The 21,367-nt window shown below is 36.3% G+C and overlaps 1 protein-coding gene across 2 annotated transcripts in view; it reads right to left on the bottom strand.

Moving 5' to 3' along the window:
• The window catches only part of XKR3 (XK related 3), a 92,295-nt gene that overhangs the window by 55,205 nt on the left and 15,723 nt on the right, over positions 1–21,367 (bottom strand). Inside the window, exons 1-4 of one of the 2 annotated variants that reach the window (XM_054543010.1) lie at positions 10,983–11,273; positions 10,577–10,707; positions 7,180–7,306; positions 5,477–5,579 (exon numbers count right to left, since the gene is read on the bottom strand). The gene's annotated coding sequence lies outside the window, so the exon portion shown is untranslated. Of the gene's footprint in view, positions 1–5,476; positions 5,580–7,179; positions 7,307–10,576; positions 10,708–10,982; positions 11,274–21,367 lie in introns of those variants that run through there. The other variant, XM_054543009.1, reaches the window with a different exon arrangement.

The following is a 21,367-nucleotide window of genomic DNA, read 5'->3' as shown; positions in this document are numbered from 1 at the left end:
TTATCTACATAGAAAATAAAATGAAATTGGTGTGAAGTTCCAATTCTGCCAGCTGACATTTGTTAAACTTTGGCTCAAAGATAATGTGATTCTCGTACTGACTTAAGAGATTATCTTTTCTTCCCAAGTCCAGGGCCAATTAACTTCCTGAGCCAATAAGAAAATATTTTTCAATAATGCTAATATTAGCTACAATCCTGCTGACTCAACTACTAAAGAACTTGATTATGACTCATTGACAAGCTTTCCAGAAACAATTTTATAATCTATTACTAAAGAATCTCGATTCTGACTCATTGAAAATCTTCCAAGTGCAATTTTACAATAGGTCTTATTTCAACAAAATACTGATCCAGTTTTCATTATCCTTGAGAAATACATGTCAGCTCTGTCTTAAGGAGTATTTGTTTTAAATTTCTAAGAATTTATATTATAACCAGAGACCCAAATATCTTTCACAGAATTTTGTTCCATAAATGTTTTCCTTAATTAAGAAGTGTTACCTTATTAAAATGAGCACCATTTTAAACCATTTTTCAGTGGTCTGGGTAAACAGTTTCATACCAACTCTCTAAAACCTAATTTCAAACTGACCACAGACTTCTAATCTTTTATTTTTATAGATTTGAAGACATAATTTAAATTAGGGTTGGTATTTCTTTTTGTCTTATCTAAATCTTAGTTTCCTGGAATAATAAAGTTTGATGTTCAGCAAGAAAACTGCTTGAGTTTAAGCCATTTTCAAAAGAAACTTTGCTTCTTCATTATTGTGTTCCAGACATTAAGTGACTATAGGTACTGGGTATTAGTGATGGTAAACTCTGTATTGTTCATTATGAAATAACCTAACAGGTTAGTAGTTTTACTAATATGAAATAATCCTAACAGGTTTCTGTGAACTTCCCAACATAACCACTTGCCAATGTATTTGCTTGTCAGAGTGTTCTTGTACTAGAAAGAATTAACTTTGTGTACAAAACTGGATTTCCCAACAGGAAAATCAACAACCCAGTAACAGTGAAGAATTCAACTGGCTTGTTGATAATCATCTGAATTCTATTGAAATATCAAAGATTTAACACCAAGACTTTAACAAATATTCACAAAATTTACTAAGCCCTCTCAATTAACTGTTCAAAATATTACACTTCCAGATTTGAAGATGACATTTACAAAAATAATCAATAGGCTATATACAAACATAAAGATTTCTCAAGCTGGAAAGAACCTTAGTGATGATAGGCTCTACATGCTTATTTTACACTTACAAAGTGGCTACAAAGTGAGACAGTCCAAGCCAGGGCCATAGCCAGGACACCAGTTTCTGGACTCTTAATATTCTTTTATCTCTCCTCTTTTACTAAAAATGAGGTTTCCTAAATCTGAGGCAATCAACAGAATGAGTAAATTTACAGAAAAATAACATCCTTGTACTCCATATAAAGGAAGAAACAAATTTTTAAAAATTACTTATTTTAAATTTCTTAAGTTAAAAATTCCTTTATGAGCTTAGCTCAAACTTTGAAATTATTAGTCATATTGAAATTTTTAAAAAGTAAACAGACAACTCTAGCCAGAGCATGGGGTTAAGGCTTCACTGCCCTGTGCCCACCGCTCCGGGAGGCCTAGGTGATTCTGTCACAGCCTCTGTCGGTCTGTGACCTGCTGGCATTGAATGATTTATATCTAAGACTCCAGGACACCCCTGAAGCCGAGAAATGATCTTGTCTATTGTTCTGGGTGGAAACATCCCTGTTTTTTAAATTAAATTTCTCGCATGATTCTACAGTGAGGCCAGGGTCAAGCATGAGGGCTTCCAGATACTTTAGTGAGAGGAGCTCTTAACGTTCAGGGATGTGGCCATAGTATTCTCTCCAGAAGAGTGGAAATGCCTGGACCCTTCCCAGCAGAATTTATATAGAAATGAGATGTTGGAGAACTACAGAAGCCTTGTCTACCTGGGTGTTGCTGTCTCTAACCAGACCTGATCACTGTCTGGAGCAAAGAAAAGAGCCCTACAATGTGAAGATACATGAGACAGTACCCAAACCCTCAAGTACATGAGAGTGAAAGAAGGAGATCACACAGGCAAGGGGACCAAAGGTAAATAAGGAAGCCAGGACTTATAATGTAGTTTGGGAAGCTCTGCTCCAATGAAAAGGTTGAATTTTTTCTTTTTCAGATTCAGAGAAAGGAACAACTTCTGTCTCATGCTCTTAAATCTTTTAAGAATCATTTTTTTTCTTTAGCAGATCTCCCTTCAAGTCTACAGTGAGAGCCAGTTGCCACTTTATCACTTATAAAGGGCTGCATGATCTGACTGCTCTTCCATTGCTTTTGGAGACACAGGAATATTTGTGTTTTTGAGGCGCTCTATGTTAAAGTAGCTTTTTCAGATATTCTTTTTGCCTCATGTCTAAAATGTGTAAGGTGAATAGTGGACATATTGGGATTTGGGTTCAGAAATCCCAGGAGCTCCAGGGACAGATGTTGCATCTTTCTGCATAATAATTTTTAATCCCATATAGGTTGTAAATGTGATTCCACAAAAATTCTTACTCAGCAATTTCATCAAAACAATAAACATTTTTCTAAATATGAAAAAAGTAATGTTGTTTTCCTTCATAATTTTATTGTTTTAGTGTAAACTTAGATTTGTAATTTAGACTTATATGTGCATATTTTCAAATTGTATTTTAGAGAATGGGTGTCCAACCTTTTGACTTCCCCAGGCCACATTGGGCCACACATAAAATACACTAACACTCATGACAGCTGATGAGCTTAAAACAAACAAACAAACAAACAAAAAACAAAACAAAACAAAAAAAACAGGTTCGTGCAGTTTTCATGATATTTTTCACCACAGATCAGCAAAAAAGTCATCTCATTTAAAGGGTTGGTTGGTTGCACAACACTGGCTGAAAGTATCTACTCACCTTCTAGATTTCTTAAATGCCTTATGTCATTAATGAGCTTAGAACACTGCTAAGCATATATTAAGCCATTATTATTTTATTTTTTAATAACTGTTATGCTATAATTTTGTTTTATTTAGTAGAAAGCCCGCTGGGACTGTGTCCATGAGATATAGCTATATATAAAAATATGTACAGTGATACATATACACACACCTACATAAATTGTATTTCTGTATAGCCAGTTGATAGGTTCTTGGAAGCTGTAACTGTAAGTGAAGCAACATATTGCTCAAGAAAACAAAATTTTACCACAGTTTAATTGATAAAAACAAAAGATATCTGAATGGCATATAGCAACACTCTTTCATTTAAAAAAAGGCAGTTATTTTCAAGAACCTATTTTGAACATCAAGAGAAGACTAACTATGTGACTGTGTTTGTGTCACATGGATTTTCAGATAAATAAAAATTGTATAACTATATATTTAATGTGTACAATACAATAATTTGATACTTGTATACATTGTGAAATAAAATATAGTCAAGTTGATGAACACATCTATCACACACAGATAATCCTCTTTTGTAATAGGAACACTTAAGGTCTACTGTTGTGGCAAAGGTTAAGCACACTTTACAGTATTACTAACTATAAACAATGCTATTTAGTGATCTAATAATAATGTACATTAGCTTTCTTAGACTTGCTCAATTTATGACTATATTTGTACTTTTTGAAAAAAATCTCCTCATATTCCCACCCTCAGGAACTAACAACCACCCTTCCATTCTCTGCTTCTATGAGTTTACATTTTTAGATTCCCCATCTGAGAACATGTGGTTTCTTTGTCTTTCTGCGTTTGGCTTATTTCATTTACATAAATGAAACAGGTCTATCTATGTTGTAAATGGATGTTGTACATTTCCTTCTCTCTTATGGCTGAACAGTATTCTCTGTGTGTCTGTATTTTGTCTGTTGTAAACAATACTACAATGAACGTGGGGGCTGAAGATATTTCTTCAAGGTACAAATTTTATTTCTTTTGGTAGTAGTATGCCCAGAAGTGGTATTACTGGATTATATGATACTTCTATTTTTTTATTGGTTTTTATGATGACTTTATCAATTTATATCTCACTGACAGCATACAGGATTTCCCTTGTATGTGGGTCTTTTTTTGTGGAATAGGATAATCTTTTGCCTATTTTTGAATGGGTTATCATCATTATTGCTTTGCTTTGAATTGCAGAAGTTTCTTATACAGTTAGGATATTGGCTGATTATACATGGCTTGCAAATATTTTTCTATCCTGTAGGGTTTAAGGAAAATTTGTTTTTTCCTTTCCTGTGCAGAAGCTGTTTACTTTGATGCAGTCCCACTTGTTTATATTTTCTTTTGATGCTGTGATTTTGGTGTCATATCTAAAAAGCTGTTGCCAAGACTAATATCAACAAGGTTTTCCAATATGTTTTCTTCAGGAGTTTTAAGGCTTTATGTCTTACATTGAAGTCTTTTATTTTGACTTAAGTTTAGGGTATGGTAAAAGAAAATAATCTAATTATATTCTTTTGCTTGTGGATATCCAGTTTTTCTGGCACCATGTATTGACAAGACTCTACTTTCTGCATTGTATATTCTTGGTGCCCTTGTCAAAGATTAGTTGACCTTGCATGCATGGATTGCTTCTGGGCTCTCTATTGTGTTCCATTGGTTTTTGTATCTGTTTTTATGCACATACCACATGCTTTTCAACACTACAACCTTTAAATAAAGTTTGAAATTAGAAAGTATGATGCTCCCAGCTTTGTTCTTTTTCAAGATTGCTCAGGTTATTTCAAGTTGTTTAAGGTTACACTTAAATTTTACAATTGTGTTTTCTATTACTGTGAAGCCACTAACATTTTGAATCGGTAGACCACTTTGGATAATATGGTACTTTGATAATATTAATTATTCTAATGGAATATATTTCTATTGATTTGGGTCTACTTTAATTTCTGTCATCAATATCTTATTGTATTTAAGGTACAAATTTTTATATCTTTTTGTATCATCAGTTAAATTTATTTTTATTTAATTTATTTTATACTACTGTAAATAAAAATTATTTCTTTTTTTTTGTGAAAAGTTTGTTGTTATGGTATGGAAATGCAACAAATATTTGTATGTTGGGCCAAGTGTGGTGCTTTATTTAACTAATTCCACTGCTTTCAGAGTCTGAGGCAGGTAGAACACTTGAGCCCAGCAGTTTGAGATGAGCCTGGGCGAACGAAAAAGGCTCTGTCTCAAAAAACCACACAAGTATTTGTATGTAGATTATTTATCCTGATATTTTACTAAATGTATTTTTTAGTTCAAACAGTTAAAAAGAAGTAAACAGACACACCCATGAAAATCTTCGCGATAGAAAAATGGGGTGATATAGCTGTACTTGTAGTTGTATCACAGAATAAAAATGTCCCAATTTGTAACTGCATTTCTTTTTATACCAATGGATATGTTTCAACAAAACTAAGCTTTCTAGATTTTCAACATATAAAAACTGGTACTTACACTGGAACTTATTTTCAAAAGATGATTCAAATTTCTCATTATCTTTAAAAGCCAGCTTGTCCATATCTGAAAATTCACTTTTGTCTTGAAGTTTAGGTTGTCCCTGGTAAAGAGTAGATTAGAAGGATAAAACTCATGAATGTGAAGTTTTAATAATGGAAAACCCAAGAGTACAAGTGGCAAAAAGCCTTTTGTTACTCAAGAACATGCTCCACAATTTTTTTTTCTCTTTGTCTTATAAAGAATATCTCGACCTCACCAAGACCATGAGGCATTGTTCTCAGCAATTAATAACTGCTTATTCAGTTACTCCTTGTACTATTTCATGCTGTGAAGTAGGTACTACAGTGGTTAAAAGAGAATAACGTTGGACTCTGAATGCTATTCCTAGGAGTTTGGTTTCTCAATAAACATGAAACATTTGTGAAGAAAAATCCTGGACACTACCAGCATCAACCACCTGAGGTTGCAATAGCACAACCTTGAGTGAGCAAAATAACCTAACTCAGCATGTATGTGTGTCTTATCCTTCCTTTTGGCATATAACAAATATATAAAAAAAAAATGCTGGCTGGGCGCGGTGGCTCACGCCTATAATCCCAGCACTTTGGGAGGCCAAGGAGGTGGATCATGAGGTCAGGAGATCAAAATCATCACGGCTAACCTGATGAAACCCCATCCTACTAAAAATACAAGTTAGCCAGTCATAGTGGTGCATGGCTGTAGTCTCAGCTACTCAGAAGTCTGATGCAGGAAAATCACATGAACCCAGGAGCAGAGGCTGCAAGGAGCTGAGATTGCACCACTCCACCCCATCCTGGCTGAAAGAGCGAGATTCAGTCTCAAAAAAAAAAAAAAAAAAAGGAAAAAAAAAACACTTTAGGACCATGACTGGCACTTGTTGCAGAGAGCTATATTAACATGCAGATGTTGAGGCTGAAGCCCAGAACTACAGAGTCACTTTTCTCTGCTGTGGGGCCCAGGTATGGGGAGGAGTCTGTTCATGACTCAAATCATAGCGTGGTGGACCCACTGGCCTAGTTCCTAAAAACATCCACTCCTTACAGTTTGAACAATCATACTCCAGAGCCCAGTGCCACGTTTGAATTTATTTCAATGATGATGGGAGGCTGAGGTAAGAGAAATGCTTGAACTTGGGAGGCAGAGGTTGCATTGAGCCAAGATCATGCCACTGCACTCTAGCCTGGGTGACAGAGTAAAACTCTGCCCCACTCACACACAAAAAAGTACCTTATCTGTTTATATTTCAATGCCAAAATATTTTTAAGTGACTTTTTAATGATGTGTAAAATGGTTCCAACTTTAGAAATAACCTCCACTCATTTGCTTTCACAGATTTTGTACATTTGTGTTTTATCTTAATAAATTGACTCTATTCACATAACTATGAAAATGCTTATTAATATCATATTGCATGGTCTATATATCCAGTTTAGCAAGTAAGTATTATATATTTATTTGCTAAAAGCCACCTTTTTCCCTCCAGGAAATTTAGATGGTTCTCAAAGATGAAACATCATTTTGAAGTCTGATTCCAAATTCTATACAGCCACATGGTCTGCAACAATTATCCCCCCACAAAAAATAAAAATAAAAAAAAAAATCTGAGTAAAGCAAGTGAAGGCTGACAGAGTAAGTAACATGATTCAGCTGAAGCCAACCAATCAGAAAGTTGTACTTACCCCACCTTCTGTTCTGGAGGGCTGGAGAAAAGAGGAATGGAGAGGATTTGACTCAACTCAGTGGCTGATGGCTAGGGCATTCTGTCAGGACAAAGACTGAGGGAAGCAACCTGTGATCTGCCCAGATCTAAGGTGCAGAAGGAAACAAGGCAAGAACATTACTAATTGCATGAAGATACCAACGAGGTTTCTAAATAACTCTATTAGTGTGAAAATAAATTGTTATTCTTGCAAATAGCCAATTATGATGCCGAAGATCCACAAAATTAAGCAGCTAAATTAAATTGTAGTGGCAATAATAAAATGCATGCAACCAACAGGCAGCAAAAGAAAGGCAACTATCAGTGCCTAAACACTTCTGTGTGCCAATAACACACTAGACCTTGCCAGTCTGCCCTGCCGACCCTCACAGCAACCCTGTATCACAGGCAGGGGCTTACCTTCCAGATACATTTCCCTTTCAAGGCTTCTTTTTGCTTTTGGAAGGTACATGGAAGAAAGGCGTCTGGAGGAAGTGCCTCTACATAACCTCGAGGCTGTACTGCCTGCCAGTGCTTCCAAGATGCCATTTCTTTCTCTTTAAGTATTTTCAGTTGAGGCTGCTCAGAGAAACCTCTGTGCTGGGCAAAAATATATCTTTCCAGGGAACGGGAAGTAATGTTTTTAAAAGCTCCCAGAAAGTGCAGAGAGATGGTGGGCTCTTTGCTGGTAGTGGGCTCTTGGCAGAGTTTTTAATGACTCTCTGATGGCAACTTCCGAAAGCCTTTATCCAAACTTTCAGCCTCTTGCTCAAGCTCTTTGACCCTTCCCTTAGTACTGGCTACAACCCTAAGATCAGAATCGGAAGAACTCCCCTCCACCCATCCATTTGGATGATTTGGGATCCTTGATGCAACCATAACTGCTAGAACTATTTCCTGTTTAAAAGAATTTCTCAAGAAATCCTGATGTATATGACCATTGCAAGGCACCATGTTGCCACTTATTAATCCACTGACAGAATGATCGATCAGAGACTGCTTTGGATTGTAGTATACTTCATTCTCTAGGGTTGCAAAGTACAAAAAGCTAACTTGAAAAGTGAACGAACAAGCCAGAGAAGAAAATTAATATACTTGTGTATTTTTTTTTTGAAAAACGGAGAAGATAAATAATAAGGATAAACTTGCACATTAAACAGTTTCTGAAGCCATGGTAGTAATCACAACTAACAATTACTGAGAGCTTATTGTACCAGCTGCAGCTTCACATGTCTTTTGTAACATGGCATAATTTCAGACTCTGTTATGCAAAATTTTCACACCCAAAAAGCTGTGAGAATCAAAAATTTGTTCCTAACTTATTTGGTGGCAAACCTAATTGGACTTGAACTCATTTAGTTGAAAAGTTTGACCTGAACTGAGGTAAACCCTTTTATTATCTTTATTTATCCCAGCATGAATATTCACACAGTTGACTTGAAAATAATTAACGCATTTCACTACAGCTAGCTGTTTAGAACTCCCATGCTGTGGATTTCATATGCTATGAAATTCGGCTTGAATTTAACACAAGGAAGTAAGGGCCTTCATTCACAACAACACCGTGTCCAAGGAACTCTCATTGCTTCCGCTTTATAGATGGGAAACTAAAGCTTACCAAGCTGGATCACATAGTTAGCAGGTCCAAGAGCTAATGGACTTTCTTAATGCAAAGCCAGTGTGTGTGCCCCACTCTCCTGCAATGTCTTCCTATGACGCTACCAAAAAGAAGCTTGCCCTCAGCAATGCGTGCACATGAAAGGGTTCTACACTCATTCAACTATTTTTATTAACATGAGACTATGATTTCAGCTGTGAGAAGTTTCATAAACAGAACTCAAAGGAAATGAGGAACAGAAAAAAGTAAAAACAAGTAAAGAGATAAAAAATAAGTAAAGTAGTGGTAGAAGAGAGCAAAAGGCTGATGAGGAAAGACTGCAAATGGGAACCAGAAAGGCTCAGAACAGGTATGAGAAATCAGTTGAACTGGTAATACATACACACTTTCTTTGAGCTTTAAAGCAACTGAAGAAGAAAGCATCTAAGCTTCATTATCCTTATTATGAAGTAGGAAGGGGCAGAGATGTATCCACAGTGAAGACACAATAATAAAATGATACCAATAACCATTTCTTGGGTGTTTTTTAGGTCTCAGGCACTGGACTGAAACCCATCGCATTTCATCTTTTACAGCATGACTCTTTAGGTATTATTATCTTCATTACAAATGAGGAAACTGACGCCCAAGGAAGTTAAAGTAACATGCCCAAGATCAAACAACTAACTTCAAAACTGGGGTCCAAAAGAACAGTTCTCTGATTCTGAGTGCAACGTTCTCTTTGCTAAACCACTCTGCTCCTACTGTGTATGCATATATCTGTCTAACAAGGAATCCGTAAAACTACTGAATTGGTGTTAACATTGGGGTAACAAATAGAAATGAAAATCCTAAGACGAATGTTGAGACTTCTGTGTGACCACCACACCTTTCCCATTTGGAACCTGAGGCTCTCCCAAGCCATGAAGCACCTATGAAGCAAGTCACTTTTGCTGATGATCCAAATGGTATTATCAAAACGGACAGAAGGTTTTACTTCTAAGATGGCACATATTTCTGTGGCTTTTCCCCTAATACCATATTTACTCAATATTCAACAAATTATGCTTATTACATTTTCACAAGCATCAGAAGTTTTATACACACAAAATATTTATGGGTTAAAAATGTCTCTAACTTGTCTGAGTTTACTTCAGTTGCAATTTTAAATCAGCAACCTGAATAGTTAAACTCTTTACAGAAGTTTTGTAATCTAATATCTGGGCCTTCAGCCATGCAGAATGCTCAATCTGAAAAGATTCAGAATAGGAAAAGAATCAATGTAAAACAGATCACAGCTTGCTTAAAAAGAAAAAAGTTATCTAATCATGTTTGTACTCTTTTTGTTGAGAAGCTTCATGCCAGTAAACTACAGGGTCCCTATTTTAAAAAACCACAAATAGATCACACAAGCAAAAATTTCATCCTCTTTTTCAATCATATCAAAGAATTCTAGAACAGGCAGACAGAAGACATAGTGAATGTTTTTAACATTCCTCAGGGTGAGAATCGAGAGGTAACAGTGGGTACAATTAGGCACCCTGAAAATTTTATGTTTAGGTGTATTTGCTTTCTTTTCCATTTTATTACTATTATAAATATAAAGTCATATTATCCTTGGAGAATTTTCTCAGATGGGAAAGAATAGCTTTAGCATATTTGGGAGAGTAACGTTTGATGTTAAAGTAAATCTAATTTACGCTAGTGTGACTTGTGCCAAGTTTACATATTGACGAAGTGTACTGGTATCATACTGGAACTGGCAAAGAGCAATACTCACTTCATCTTTCAGTTGCTTTTGCAGAGCTTGCCTGTGGTTTTCAAACTTTTCATGCTGAGCTACAATAGCATTTTCTGCCTTCTGCAGTTCTTTCTGAAATACCTTAACCTCAGGAGCCAGCTGAGCTAGACCTAAGAAGGTAAAAAATAAATAAATAAATAATAAATACAAATTCCCACTCATTATCAACCTTTTCTATTTAACAAAAACAAGAAGGGGTTTTAATGTGTTGTTCCTTTTCTTTGTACTCATCCGATAAATATGATATTAATTCTATTTAATGAGCTCAGAGCAATCCTGACTCTCAAATTTCAGAACAAAAGAACTTAGTGCATTTTAATGCAAACTTTATTACCCTTGGAGTCCTACTCCAAGTAAAAGAACTCTTCTAAATCCTCAAATTCACCTGAAAGCCTGTTTTTCTCCTGTACCATGCACAGAGGAGCTCCCTATGTCTTCTACCTGTTGATGACAGCCACGAGATCCAATAGGTTCTGTGCATCTGTCAGCATCAGTGGGGATCCATGCAGAAAGCAGATGGCTCCCACAGTCAAGGTCATCTAACAACCCATTAATAAAGGGTGACTTATTCAGCGTGCCCACAAAGGATGGGAGAGTTCCCTGTGATGGTAACAGGGCCGTTCTATTAGCACTCTTTGGGCCTGGAGGATCATAGGAGGGAGACATTCTCAGCACTGGAGAGAGACAGGTGGTGCAGAGCACTGGGAAGAGGTCATCACAGGCACTATGACTTCACTCGGCTGTGAAGTGCAGCGGCCCGTCTTGGCCCACTGTACGTGGAGGCTGGTGTCCCCACTGGCCAAACCCAATCAGCAGGTGGAGGGTAAGGGATGCCTTGATACCACGTAGAGGCAGGTTTGCAGAGTTTAATCCAAGAATCTTAACTTCATAATTCTTCCCAATTTAACCCTCCCCGTACAAAGCATAGTTTTATAATATGGACCTAATATGAATTACTAAAAATTGCAAATTAGAAAAAAAAATACGGTTTAAAAGATGCAAGTTTTCATTTCTACTCCCTTCTAGTTGTCGTTTAAGTGATTTATTTTGTGCCAGAAGTTCCAGTTTCTCTTCTTTAGTAGTGAATAATCACTCATCTCTTTAACCTTTCCATTCAGCATAAGGTTTTGTTTTGTTATTGTTAAAGACTGGGCTTTGACAGACTCTAAGTAAACCTGATATTACAAAAGGAAAATTTATATTTGAATAATGACTTTACAGTGCTGCAAAAGTAAAAGCTGGGAGGCTCCTTTAAGCATAGTGTCACAATTTAATTAAGGTCACTAAAAAGATGTCTAAATCTCTGCAGTAAGACCCTAACTACACTAATGAAAATTATCGTCTGCCCTAAACTTCAGGCACAGGAAGTTTTATAGACCATATCTTATGAAGCAAGTCCTTCTAAGATTATCACTCCATTTTCCAGACAACAAAGCGCCCTACAACAATCACACATCACAGCTATATATATATAAAATATGGTATAATGTATGTAATATATAATATATGTTATATATATGTTATATATAATACATGTAATATATAATATATAGTATATAGTATATGTAATATAATTACATGTATATTGTATGTAATATATAATTACATGTATATTATATGTAATATATAATTACATATAATTTGATAATTATATATCTATATCTATACATTATATATAATACATATCTGTAAATACAGTATATATGTATATAATATATACATGCGTACATATGTATATATAATGTATATACATATATAATATATATTATACATATATAACATATGTATCATATATTATACATATATAACATGTATTATATATATTATACATATATATGTATTATATAATATATAAATATATATTTTATATATTATAGATATATATATACATACAATTTGATACAAATTATATGTAAATCTAACAAATTACATATAATTTGGCTCTAACAATGAAATGAGAAAATACAGACCATCTTAAAATATATTTAAATTAACTTTAACATACACAATAGTAGTAGTCACAAGAATTCAGTAGTCCTGGCTGAACACTCCTAGAACTTTCAAAGGCTCATAGCTTTCCATGGTGTCAAAGTTATAATACAAAAGTGCTTGCCTTTTTCGTTGTTGCTGTTGTTGTTATACCATCAAGTATCCTTATAACAAAATAAAGGAATAACTCTGGGAATCATAACTCTTCTTTCTGTAATAACAAAATGAACCATATAACATCCTAGTTTCTGTAGTATTCAAATTTTCCTGATGATTGCCAAAGCTAAATTTCACTATCAAAAACAGTTTAAAAAAAAAAAAGGTTTGAATTGTGAAATAAATTTGTAGAAGACTTTTCTCAAAAATTGAGCTTTTTAAAAAGAAAAGTCATCTACAATATTATATGCCTTGTCACATAATCATGATTTGCCAAATATGCATTATATTGCACAATCCAAGGGGGAAAACCCCAGCCCAAATCATCAATGTTGAATAAGATATTCCAGTAGAAAGGAATTTTTTTAAACTAGTCAAGATATCCCTTGTCTTTTACTCAAAAAGAACTGTGAATGGGAATACTGTCTTATCTTCTTTTCAAAGCGGACAGAATGTTATCATTCTGGTTAATAGGATTTGACCATCTGATTCAACTATCTCGGATTTAACCATGAGACTAGAAAAACAACCCAGATAATGTAGAAATTTTTAAAAGGGTGACTAAAAACAGCCATATCTGCTTAATCTATTTGCATATTTTCACTTATTGGCTCCCTAAAATATTGAGGCCATTTATAATAAATATTCAATGTGTTAAGACTGGGATATTAATATAAACAACAATAATTTGAAAAACCAAAATAATAAAGTAATGAAGAAAAGTGTAACACAGCCAAATCTGAAAGATTTTTTTTTTTTCCTTATAAAAACCTAATAGAGCACTTACCATTAGGTTTTTTTATAATTTAAGAAAAGTACTGTCTGGGCACAGGGGCTCATGCCTGTAATCCCAACACTTTGGGAGGCCGAGGTAGATGGATCACCAGAGGTCAGGAGTTTGAGATCAGCCTGGCTAACATGGTGAAACCCTCTCTCTATCAAAAGATACAAAAATTAGCCAGGCATGGTGGTGCATCTGTAATCCCAGTTACTCGGGAGGCTAAGGTGGGAGAATCGCTTAAACCCGGCTGCAGAGGTTGCAGTGAGTGAGCCAAGATCATGCCGTTGCACTCCAGCCTGAGTGACACAGTGAGACCCTGTCTCAAAAAGAAAAAAAAAAAACAGAAAAAGAAAAAAAGAAAACTAGAAAGGAAATGAAAAATTATTTGCTCAAATGTGTAAAATACTGAAATCTTTCTTATTTTGCAATAATAATCATTTTGCAGTCACAACAGAAAAAAAAGTTTTACATAGAGAGGAAATCTAAGAAAACCTATGAAAATTATAGGCAGTTGATGTCCTATTTCTTAAGTTAGGTGATGGGTACATGAGTATTTTTTATAAGTCTTTATATCTTATACGTATGCATGAAATGTTTTATAGTAACATTTACACATTAAGAAGGAAAAATATATATTCATATGCCAATGAACTGATCTCTTAAGCAAAAAGTAAAAGGTACAAAATACTATGTATGTCTCCATACATTTTTTAAAAGATATATATCTATTTCATTAGCCTATGCATATGAATCTTTCTGGAAGGATACAAAATACATAAGATATCAGTTGATAAGATTTCCTTGGGAAAGGAAATCAATGAACTGAGGCAGAAGGGAGACTATTTTTGCTGTTATTTGGTTAATTAACTATATATATACTTAATTTTTAGTAAATATGTTCTGTCCAAATTATGTAGAACACCTATTCTCAATGTGTCTCCTAACCACAAAGATTTTATCACTGGACTAAATGTTTGCCCATCTAGTTCAATGTATTTGTAATACTACTGATTATCAGCAGGTAAGATTTACAGACATTAATTTGACTTGCAGTTACTAGAATACTTGTTTACTAACAAGGTTCTAAATGTAATTGTCAATCTCTTACTTTTCCAGAAACACACTTCATTTACCGTAAGACAAAGTAGTAATACCTGCTAGAAGTCAAAACAGCAACTGAATGTAACTAGTCTGAAGACAGATTATATTAAAGCTTTTAAAATAATAGTAGCAATAAAATGTTATGGAGTTTATATTTTATATATATATATATATATAAAAGAAAAACATTTTCAAACACAAAATACTGCATTATAGTGCATTCTAGTGGTCTCAGGAAAAACTACAACAGAACCTACAAAAAGGGAACAGAAAATATTTTACAAAAATAAATGTAACAAAAACTGTGACACATTATGAACATTTTATTTTAAAAATTAGACAAAGGCAAAATATGTAAAGAACTGCTGTGTTTATCACAAGCTATGGTCCCTTAAATCAAGGTCTCCCTACTGAATTGTTACATTCACTAAAATACATTTTTCTCACAGAACCCTCCTTATGCTTAATAGCATTCCTTTTTAAGTCAATATGTGAAAATACCTTCTCATTCACACTGTTTTCCACTGTTTTTACACTCAGCTCACTGTGTTAACCAATCTTTCTTGTTTGCTATTCTTTTTCTGTCTAATTCTGCCTGTAAGATAAAAAAGCAGATCTTATATCTAGCAACTCCATGTTTGATACACAGGTAGGCCCTCCGTAAATGACCTTTATTGGATAAAAATAGCATAAAAATTGCTTAATAACTATAATACACTAAAGAAGAATAATTTTAGCTTTGTTTCAAAGCCGATTATTATACATATTATGCTAGGAGTATAATAGCATCTCAATTGTATCTTAAATGTGGATGCTAAAAATAATTTGATTAATTTCAATGAACTATTACTGAATTCCTGTGATTTACGGGCACTGTGCTGGCTGCTGGGACAACCTACAGCTTGTAGTTAGGTAAGGGTGGAAGGTGAGGGTATGCGTAAGAGACAGGAATGTAAATAACTACAGCATACTGTTTAAGAGCTATAAGGGATACTAACAAGTATTACAAGAATGCAGATAAGGGATTATCTAATTCGGTCAAAATTGGTGTCAAAGAAAGCTACCAAAAAGAAGGTAACACGTGAGATTTTAGCTAAATCTCAAAATACCAGTGGGAGTTTTCCAATCAGAAAATGGATTGATGGAGAGGGCATTTCTGTCAGAAGGGACATCTCAAGTGGAAGAAAGAAAAAAACACACAGTGGGTCAAAAAACAGCAAACAGAATGATTACACCCAAAAGGTAAGGAAGGGAGACAGAGAATGGACAGAAAGGGCCTGGTTGTTAAGAACTTTACTAAGAACCTGAAATTAGCTAGATAATTTTAAACAGGGATATAATAGAATTATCATACTTGTGTTTTAGAAAATGAATTCTATGGATATGGAAGATGAATTAAAATGTGGAAATACTAGAAGCAAGGAGGACAGTTAAGTTACTACAGTAGGGTAGATAAAAGTAGCAGTGAATAGAGAGAAATTTTAAAAATGGTAGAAATTTTTCAGAATTGTATTTATATAGTATTTGAGGTTCCTCAGCATAGATGTTCCTAAGTCAACCTCAGATTATACAGAACGTAATCTTGAAAATTTATATTAAATTTTATCACACATTAAGGAATGCTTTGATAAATCCACTGCTAGGTAAGTAATTCTTCTGTAACATTAATAATTCGGTTTTACTTTTGGATCCTAAAGTGGGACTACTTAGAAAATCTGCAAAAATCATGCAAAGGAAATCATGTAAAATCATGATCTTTACTTAGGCATTTACAGGTGAAATGACAAGGTATCTGGAATTGCATTAAAATAGATCAAGGTGAAAAAGACTGACAAAAACATTAACTGTTAAAACTTATAAAAGACATTAGTTCTCTATATTTCAAATTTCCCTCAATACATTTTTTTAAAATTCAATTTAAAATTCAAGCCACAAATAAATGCTTTTTAAAGATTTCTTAGATTATACAAATAGTGCCATAACATCAAGAATAATCCCAAATCATTCCATATACTTCAAAAGATACAAAACCAGGCTGGGCATGGTGGCTCACGCCTGTAATCCCAACACTTTGGGAGGCCGAGGTGGGTGGATCAACTGAGGGTGGGAGTTCGAAACCAGTCTGACCAACATGGAGAAACCCCATCTCTACCAAAAATACAAAATTAGTCGGGTGTGGTGGTGCATGCCTGTAATCCCAGCTACTGGAGAGGCTGAGGCAGGAGAATCACTTGAACTCGGGAGGTGGAGGTTGCAGTGCACCGCGATCGTGCCATTGCACTCCAGCCTGGGCAAAAAGAGCAACTCCATTTCAAAAAAAAAAGACACAAAAGCAGGAACTGTTTTCCAGGAGCAATCCCACTTAATTAAGAAAGAGAAGAAAAAAATCTTCCCTAGATTCAGCCAGTTCCTTATCTCTACTGTCCTTCAGAGTCAAATTTCTTAAAAAAATAAGCAACTCTGCCAGGCACAGTGGCTCACGTCTGTAATCCCAACACTTTGGGGGGCCAAGGCGGGCGGATCACAAGGTCAAGGGATCGAGACCATCCTGGCCAAGATGGTGACACCCCATCTCTACTAAAAATACAAAATTTAGCCCAGTGTGGTAGCACACGCCTGTAGTCCCAGCTAATCAGGAGACTGAGGCAGGAGAATGGCTTGAACCCAGGAGGCGGAGGTTGCAGTGAGCCGAGATCACGCCACTGCACTCCAGCCTGGTGACAGAGCAAGACTCTGTCTCAAAGAAAAATAATAATAATAATAAGCAACTCCATCTCTCCCCACTTTGTCCTTCTCAGCCCTCGATCCTCTGTGATCTGGCTCATGTTCCTGCTGCCTTAGTGAGGCTGCTTTAGTAAGGGTACCAGTAAGCTTCCAACTGGCAACTCCAAATGACTATTTTCAGTATACAACTTACTTGGAGTCTTTAGCATCTTCAGTTATTGAACTTCCTCCTTTAACTCACTTCCAAAATACTACTCTCTCCTCCTTCCTTCTCTATTTCTTTGTTGGCTCTTCTTCCTCTGCCTTCTCTTCAAATATTTCTACTTCCTGTCACTCCTTCTAGTTCTCTCTTCTGTTTCCACAATACTTGTTCTATCAACTACTACTTTCACTTCATTCACAATAATACTGATGATTCCCAAGCATATATCTCTCATCATGTGTCCCCCTCACATATCTGCTCTTTAATTCTTCTTTTTAATTCCTTTGATACCTTCTAAAAGTCTCTCATAATTCAGATAGTCCTTCAAGCCAGGAACTTGGGAGTCATTCTCAAATTATCTTTCTCACTCACCCACTGTCCCATCTCCAAATTTTTATATAAGCTGCAGATTTCATGGACTCTACTTAAAATTTTTTTTATAGTTGATGTGTCTCTATTTCAGCAGCTACTGTGTTATTATTTCTCATCTTAGACTATTACAATCTTTCTGCCTGTGTTTACAGATCTTTCCAGTCCACCCCCACACTGAGGTCAGGAGATCTTTCTAAAATGTATTTCATACTCTATCTTGCTTAAAACTTTCAAGTGCTTAACAACTAAATGCAGTATATATTTCCAGATTGGATCCTGGACCAGGAAAAAAAATGCTATAAAGATCACTTTTAGAACATCTGAATATAGACTATATCAGATAATAGAATATCAATGTTACATTTCTTTAATTGGTAATGTACTATAATCACATAAGGAAATGTCCTTGCTCTTAGGAAATATACACAGAGGTAGTTAGGGACAAACTAGCAAATGATTTAGGGGAAAAAATGATACCTACAGAGACAGCAAACACAATAAAGCAAATATAGCAAAACATTTTCAATTGGTGAATCTGGGTAAAGGGTATACAAGATTCTTGCAACTCCTCCATTAGTTTGAGATCATTTTAGATAAAATTTTTTTGGCTGGGCATGGTGACTCATGCCTATAATCACGGCACTTTGAGAGGCTACAGCAGGAGGCCTGCTTGAGCCCAGGAGTTCCAGACCAGCCCTGGCAACAGGGCGAGACCCTGTCTCTCTAAAAAATTAAAAATTTATCTGCATGGACTGGAGTATATCTGTATTCCCAGCCACTCGGGAGGATGAACTGGGAGGATCATCTGTGCCCAGAAGGTTGACACTGCAGTGAACCATGACTGTGCCACTGCACTACAGCCTGGGCAACAGAGCAAGACCCTGTCTCAAAAAAAAAAAAAAATTTAAACCTCCCACATTCCCTGTTACATGTAAGATAAAAGTCTGAACTCCTTGGTTAGGCTCTCTGTGATCTGACTCTTGCCCCCTCTACCATTATCGGTCATCAACTGAGAGGAGGACCACAACCAACATCCTACTCTCCACACACAAAGATTACAAATTTCTGAACACATGAAACTGCTTTGTTCCATGTCAAACATGTTCTCTCTACTTCCTGCACCTTGTCTGTCTGACAAGCACCTTCTTATGTGATGCTATTCAAGCCTCACCTCCTCTTACTCTGCACTCCTTTCTACTTTCCTCTTCCAGAAGAAAATAACCACTCCGGGCCGCGCGCAGTGGCTCACGTCACCTAGCACTTTGGGAGGCTGAGGCACGCGGATCATGAAGTCAAGAGACAGAGGCCATCCCAGCCAACATGGTGAAACCCCGTCTCTACCGAAAATACAAAAATTAGCTGGGCATGGTGGCGAGCGCCTGTAATCCCAGCACTTTGGGAGGCTGAGGCAGGCGGATCACGAAGTCAAGAGATAGAGACCATCCCAGCCAACATGGTGAAACCCCTTCTCTACTGAAAATACAAAAATTAGCTGGGCATGGTGGCTCACGCCTGTAATCCCAGCACTTTGGGAGGCTGAGGCAGGCGGATCACAAAGTCAAGAGATAGAGACCATCCCAGCCAACATGGTGAAACCCCTTCTCTACTGAAAATACAAAAATTAGCTGGGCATGGTGGCGAGCGCCTGTAATCCCAGCTACTCGGGAGGCTGAGGCAGGAGAACTGCTTGAACCCAGGAGGCGGAGGTTGCAGTGAGCCAAGATCGTGCCACTGCACTCCAGCGTGGCAACAGAGCAAAACTCCGTCTCAAAAAAAAAAAAAAAATCTCAAATACTCGGCCAGGTACATTGGCTCACGCCTGTAATCCCAGCACTTTGGGAGGCTGAGGCGGTGGATTACCTGAGGTCAGTAGTTCAAGACCAGTCTGACCAATATGGTGAAACCCTGTCTCTACTAAAAATGCAAAAAAATTAGCCGGGCATGGTGGCATGCGCCTGTAGTCCCAGCAACTCAGGAGGCTGAGACAGGAGAATTGCTTGAGCCCGGGAGGTAGAGGTTGCAGTGAGCCAAGATCACACCACTGCACTCCAGCCTAGGCAACAAAGCAGGACTCCACCTCAAAAAAAAAAAAAAACAAAAAACAAAAAACTCACTACTCCCAAATTATGTATTTTTAAAAATGTTTTTTATTTTTTTATTTTTATTTTTATTTTTGAGATGGAGTCTTGCTCTGCCGCCCAGGCTGGAGTGCAGTGGTGCAATCTCGGATCACTGCAAGCTCCGCCTCCCGGGTTCACACCATTCTCCTGCCTTAGCCTCCCAAGTAGCTGGGACTACAGGCGCCCGCCACCATGCCTGGCTAATTTTTTTACATTTTTAGTAGAGACGGGGTTTCACTGTGTTAGCCAGGATGGTCTTGATCTCCTGACCTTGTGATCTGCCCGCCTCAGCCTCCCAAAGTGCTGGGATTACAGGCGTGAGCCACCACGCCCAGCCTAAAAATGTTTTTTCTTTCCATGTCCCTAATACAGCTTTTCATCAACTTTCCCAAAGTATGAAAAGAAACACGTATTTTTCACTAAGAGGTCAACCTTTCAATCTCTTACGCCATTTAAAGATTCTACATGATGATGAACATGAGTTCTAATAAAATTTTATCTGTTTCTCATTATTCATAAATATCTTCTATTTATCTAATTGCATCTAAATGCTATTTTTTTGCAAATATCCCATTCGCCAACTTCAAAAAGAGAAAAACAAAACAAGCATCATTAAAAACAAAGCAAGAAAGTAGCAAAATAGATAATTCCAATATCATCTATAAGTACTCAGTTATCTAAAACAAATGAACTCAGATTGTCGACAAAAAAAGCCAAGGCCCATTCATTAAAGCAAATAAATAACTCATATAACTTCCAAAAATCTCACTCACAACCTATTTTCCTTTACTTGTGACCCAAATTTAGTTACTGGAGTATCTTAGACACTAGCAAAATAGAAAGCTAAGATAAGCTTCTGGACAGATTGTAATGGCAGACAGCAAAAGAACAAAATACACAAAAAAGTCTATAGGCTGGGCGCGGTGGCTCACGCCTGTAATCCCAACACTTTGGGAGGCCAAGATTGGGGGATCACGATGTCAGGAGATCGAGACCATCCTGGCTAACATGGTGAAACCCCATCTCTACTAAAAATACAAAAAATTAGCCAGGCGTGGTGGCGGGCACCTGTAGTCCCAGCTACTTGGGAGGCTGAGGCAGGAGAATGGCGTGAACCTGGGAGGTGGAGCTTGCAGTGAGCCGAGATTGCACCACCGCACTCCAGCATGGGCGACAGAGCGAGACTCCATTTCAAAAAAAAAAAAAAAAGTCTATATAGAATCTTAACTTAGTCTGCTAGAACAATTTTTTTCTAAAGAAAATACATCAAATTGAATAATATTAAATGACAGGAAAAGGAGTAAACATTATAGAAACTTGCTTTA

This window comes from Pongo abelii, chromosome 23, assembly GCF_028885655.2.
Source record: "Pongo abelii isolate AG06213 chromosome 23, NHGRI_mPonAbe1-v2.0_pri, whole genome shotgun sequence".
Lineage (NCBI taxonomy): Eukaryota > Metazoa > Chordata > Mammalia > Primates > Hominidae > Pongo > Pongo abelii.
Note: the sequence above shows the minus strand (reverse complement) of the source record. Positions and strands in the feature narration are given on the sequence as shown.